We start from the raw sequence: 5800 nt of genomic DNA, 5'->3' as shown, positions 1-5800 counted from the left end.
AAGGGCGCCTTGAGCCCCAGGAACACCGGGGGAGGCCCAGCCCTCCCTTCCCACTGCCCACAGCAGCCTTTCCTGGCCCCGGGGGGCCCAGACCCCGGCCCTGGCTCGCCCGCATGCTGTAGGTCTTCCAGCACCTTCCTTCCCTCCAGCTTCCACAGACTTTCTCAGTCCTCCTGGCCTAGACTCCCAAACACAGGAACCCCAGTGGGGCCCGGAGGCAGAGGAGGGGATGGGCATTGCCCAGCTCCAGAGGGTCTGTCCAAGGCCAGAGAATCACAGAGCGCATGGGCCCACCGTGGCATTTGCAGTAACTGCCGTTGGGCTTACATGTAAAGGCTGAGGTCTAATTACGCAGGAAGGAGGGAGGGACCAGCCTGCATGGAGACGAGGCCGACAGCAGGGACAGCCCTCTGCCTGCCAGGCTGCCCAGCCTCCACCCTGATGGTCTGGGGCCACGTGGGATGTTGGTGGGTCAGCGGGCCAGGGCCTGAGAAGGTCCCACTAGATCCCCAGCTCCGAAGGGGAGATCCACAAGCTGTGAGATGCACAGGGCTCCATGGGGACCCTAGATTGTGGTGCGCGGTGGCGGCGTGATGGGTCACGGAGCCCAGCACGAGCCCCACTCACCGCTCAGGGGCAGAAGCCGCAGCCAGGTGGCGCCGCGGCCACCTGTCCACCATCTCGAAGGCAGGTGCGCCCGGCAGTGGCCCAAACGCGACAGCTGCGCGGCGGGCCGCCCCCGCCCCTTCCGGCCGCTCCCTCCGCCTGGGAGGTCCTGGACTCCGCGAAGTTGGACCGCGGGCGCCCCCGGGCGGTCGCACAGAAACATAAAACATGCGGGCGGGGCTCAGAGGGGAGGTCCGCCCCGCACTTCGGAGACTTCAAGGTCAGGAAGGTGCTGCGGTGCAGGCGGGTCTGTGCGGAGGACAGGGTGTTGGGGCGGGTCCGTCTGGGGTCCTCTTTCTCCATCCGGCCTCGCCGCCCGCCCCCGCCCAATGCAGTGGGGTCAGACAAGCCTCTTGGGATCTTACCTGGAAGGACGCCCTGGGATCCCCTCCTAAGCCTGTCAGGGGACAAGCCTAGCACCTCAAAGGACATCCATGGCCAAAGTCACCAGGCCAGGCTTGGTGGAGCTGTTGTGGTCTGGTCCTGGAGGGGGTCCCCCCCAGTAGTGCCCAGTCCCAGAGAGCTGCCTGTACCTGGCTCTCTGTTTTGGGAGCCTCTGGTCTAGGATGCAATTCTGCGTCCCCAGGTACCCAGGGCTTCCCCGACAACCAGCAATTCCCCATGGGATCCAGGCCTGCAGCTTCACCTGACTTCCCACCTGACGCCACCAGAGGCTACTGTACCGCAGTGCCTTTGCACTTGGCTGTTGGTCTGCCTGCACACTTGTCCCCAGACCACATGGCCCCTAACCACAGCGCCCTTCACCACAGGGGCACGCTACTAGCCATGTTGGTCCTAGGACACCTGCCCTTCCTTTGAGCTGCTGGTTGGGGGTGAGGGCAGGCAAATGAAACCTGGGCCTCCCAGAGAAAGTACGGCATATGGAGCCAGGAGCTGAGGGCCACTGAGCGTGCCCTGGGCCTGCCAAGTCAGCCTTTGGGGTGGGCAGCATGGTGAGTTCAGCAGACAGTGTGGGCAGACGGGCAGACGGTGCTGAGACAAGACCTCAGGCCCAAGAGCCAGCGGCCAGACGCCTCGCTGCCCTGGACCCATGGGACATGGCTGGCCTCCATGCCCCTTTCATACCAGCTCCTTTTGTTATTCAGCTAGATCCAGGGGGTTCTGTCACTTGCATTGTTATGTGACCCTGTCCCTATGGCTAGTCCCTCCTGCTCAGAAGTCCCCCATCCCTGGTGCCTTCCTCAGTGCTCCCCAAATCCTCTCCCCTGGATCCCACACTCTGCCTGCTTCTCTTGCCCCACCCTCCCTCCTGGCTCCCCTGCCCTAGCCCCATTGCTCCCAGTTCAGCCCCCACTGCTGCCACCAGGGTGAAATTCAACAAAGCCCCTAATCCTAAAAGACCCAAATGTGCCCATGGCCCTGCCATCCAGCCCCTGACACCCCTGCTCCTGAGCGGGTTCTTCCTGGCACCGGGCCCTGGGCATGCGGGGCACATGCACACCTCTCTCCTGGCGTACCACTCACCATGCCGAGGCTGTGGTTCACCAGCCACGCCTGCCTTTTTCCTGGGACACAGGACGCATCTGGGGACACATGCCAACCCCTCATGACCCAAGGACAGGAGTTCATGGAGGTTTGTGAATGAACACAGGAGGCCTCCCTGACCTTGGAGGCGATCCCATCCCCCTCGGCTGCCTGTCTGCCAACTCCCATGGTGCTGTCTTCGTTCACTCATTCATTCATTCACTCATTCATTCATTCACAATATCTATTGGTTGAGCCAGGTGCTGTTCTAGGTGCTGAGGGTACAGCCAGGACGCAGTTTCATGTCCTCAGGGTCTGGATGGAGACAAGAATGAATGGCTGCATGTTGCGGGATCTGGCTGTGCTCCCCTGTAGGTGGCAGGGCAGCCCTCTGGCTTCATCTGGCTCAGTCTGAAGCCAGCGGTGTCTGCTGGCCACTCAGGTCAGCCTGGACAGGCTAAGGACCCATGACAGCAGCACAGGAGCCAGTCCCTTTGTGCAGGGAGGGCCATCAGGTGGCAGCAGGTCAGCCTGTGACTGGACAAGTCAGTTCCATTCTCTGCCCTCCTTGGGGGACCAGAGTGACCTGAGATGGCGATAGAGGGGCCTATGCTGGGACCTCGGGGACCTGGCTGGACCTCTACCCTCATTTCCACCCTGTGAGCAGTACACCCCATGGGGGCTCCCATGTGGGGGCTGCCTGTGTCCCTCAGCTTATCACCCAGCTGGGCGCTTAGCCAAGGGTGGTTGGTCAGAGGCGGTGGCAACATGCCAGCCCAGCACGTGGGCCTTGGTACGGCGCTTTGATCCACCCATGGGGATGAGGTGGCAGAAGGTGAGTTCCCGACAGTGATGCAGGTTCCTGGCTGCAGGTGCAGTAGGACCAAGGCTCTCTGCATCCTGGTGAGCACAGGCAGCTGATCTGAAACACTGTATGAGGCTGTGCAAAGATCTGAGGTTTCCATTCATCTCGGCAGTAAATGGTCTTGCAGTTATTCTGTATCAGGAGCTGGGGACACGTTTCTAAAGAAGAGTTCATCCAAAGGGTATCTGCTTCCCATTATCGCCAGGCCCGAGGCCACTGTGATGAAGATGAAGAGACGGTGCTCTCTCCAAGGGCACCGCAGCCTGGCCTGGAAGCGGCAGATAAGCCAGTCAGCCCAGAGTCACCAGGAGGAAGGCGGCAGGTACGGAGGCCGCGGCCACTGTCTCGGGGACAGCGGGAAGGCTTCCGGGTGAAGGCACCAGAGCCCACAGTCTAAGCCCAGCTGGGCTGCCCCTTCCACCAGTGCTCAGGACCACTCAGCCCCACCCCGAGACTCCTAAGGGACAAGGTGGGACCATCCCGGCAGAGAGGACCAGTAACAACAGGGAAGGAAGCAACCAAGTAACCTGCTCGAGAGTTGAAAGGGTTCCTACACAAATCAGAGAAGCCATTCCCTGTGACGATGGCTTGACAAGAAAGACACAAGAAAGACACAGTTCGTGTTTCTTAGCCTGGGGGTTGGGGGCCTGGGGACTCAGGAAGGTCTGAGTCCTGAGGGGAGAGACCAATCTCATCAACATAACTTATTATTTCTTACCCAAGGGAAGAGAAGCTGGAAGGGTACATTTCCCAGTTAAAACTCCCAACTGAAAGACATGGGGACAGGAAGATGCTGGGTAAGGCAGTGTTTCTTACATTTCTGATTAAAAGGTTTCCTGCTGTTTGGAGCTCTTGGTGGTATTAAGTCCTTGAGTCCTCGGACCCCGTGACAGAAGACACTGAAGCTGACCCCGTCTGGAAGCGGCTGAGCTGACATTTCCGTGCAAGCAGTGGGGTTCCCGCCTGAGCTCTGGACCTCCTGCCAGTGACTGGTCCTACATGGGGAGCTTCTAGAATCCTAGAGGCCTGGCAGCCACACTGCGCCCCCAAGGGTGGCCCCGCCTGTGGAGAGCTCCACTGTGGGCGAGTGTGGGGACAGAGCCCCAGAGAGTAGTTTACAGGCTCTCGGCCTCACGTGGAGGGGTGCTGGCTCGGGTGGTGGATGGCCGTCGGCTGTGGCTGATTGGCCGTCGGCTGTGGCTGGTTAGCCGATTGGCCGCCGGTATAACTGCTGTGGCTACGAAGGATTGCCGAGGATTGCCGAGGAGCCGAGCAGAACCGAGGAGAGCCGAGGAGAGCGGAAGAGGAGAGTCGAGAGAGTGGAGGAGAGTCGTCGGTCGGTTGGCGGAAAGGTGGATGGCAGGTCACGCGTCCGGTGGGCCCAGCCTCCAGTGAGACCGTGGTGGTATGACTCCCCTACCTATGGCTCCGTGGGTGTTCCTTTTCGGCCTCACCATATCCTGCGTTCTTATGTGGGGAGCGGGAGCAGAGACCCCGCAGGCCGCCCCGCACGACAAATGGCGGAGCGAGCAGGGTCTCCCGCACGACAGCGAGGCTGGAAGGTCCAGTTAGCCCAGCCACCTCAGGCAGTTCCTTGGGCAGGTGACCACCCGCGTAGGTGATCACCAAAGTGGCATTAAACACACGTCAGATGCTTCGCACAGGGCAGCACATACACGGCTTCCATGGATGACAGCTTGAAGAGTGAAGCGTTGCAAGTACAGCAGCAGCAGCTGTAAGACCAGCAGACATACCACTAGCCTGGGTAACCCCAGCCCCGTCCTCAGGGCCCGGATCTGGGCCTAGCCTGCACTCCAGCTGGCACTTCCACATTCCAGAAGCAGAAGCCAAGCCTGTCAGGCCACTGTCCCTTAGTCCCTGCATGGCACTGCTGCCCAGCCCTCTGGGGTGTCTGTCCCTTTCTAACCAGCCTTCCAGCCCCGAGCCCCTCCTTGGCCTGTGGTCCCCACTGGCCTTGGCACCCGCCCTGCTCTCATGACGTCAGGTTGGGGCAGCGGGTTCGTGTCCCTTGGAGCCTCGCCCAGGCTGTTTTCTTAGGGGAGACACATGTGATGGGTGCTCTTAGCACAGCACTACAGCACTACGTGCACTTAGGTGCTTGGTTACATTGTTTTTACTGCCCGTAAGTGATCCAAGTTCGTCTGTGGAAAGGATTCCTTTTAACCTGTCCAACTTGCTTTTCAGTTCTGGGCCTATGTACGTGCCTGGCTCAGGAGGCTGCTTCTACCTCTCTATTTGATCACCTAGAAGACAGCAGCAGGCAGGAGAGGCCACAGAAAAGTCGACGCAGGAAAAGGCTAGGAAAAAAACCACTGACTGCTGTGGTGATGGGTTTTCAAAAGACAGAGGCAAATGCCCACAGTGAAGGTGACCCGTCCTCAAGGGCAGGGAGCGCTGGGGGTGGAGCATTGCAGAAACTCTGGAAAGACTCAGGCATACTCATCTCCTCATGGAGAGTGGGGGCACCTTCCTGGAGAGGCAGGGCCTGAGGCCACATCCTGCGGGGTGGCGGCAGCCCTTCTCTGGCCCCCACATTCCTGGGTTGTTTAAATAGGAAGTTAACCCTTCACGGAAGACTAGCCCCTGGCCTGTGCTGTGTTGCCACCTCCTTAGACAACTGCCACCAACTGGAGCTATGGAGCCCACCCTCAGTGTGTGTGGCCAATGTGTAATGTCATTCCTTAGCCAAGTCGTCAGGTAGTCAAGGTGAAAACCTAAGAAAAGAGCTCACACCTCAAGATTCACACCCTCCACTGCAAAGAC

This window comes from Rhinolophus sinicus, linkage group LG03 (assembly GCF_036562045.2).
Source record: "Rhinolophus sinicus isolate RSC01 linkage group LG03, ASM3656204v1, whole genome shotgun sequence".
Classification (NCBI taxonomy): domain Eukaryota; kingdom Metazoa; phylum Chordata; class Mammalia; order Chiroptera; family Rhinolophidae; genus Rhinolophus; species Rhinolophus sinicus.
Note: the sequence above shows the minus strand (reverse complement) of the source record.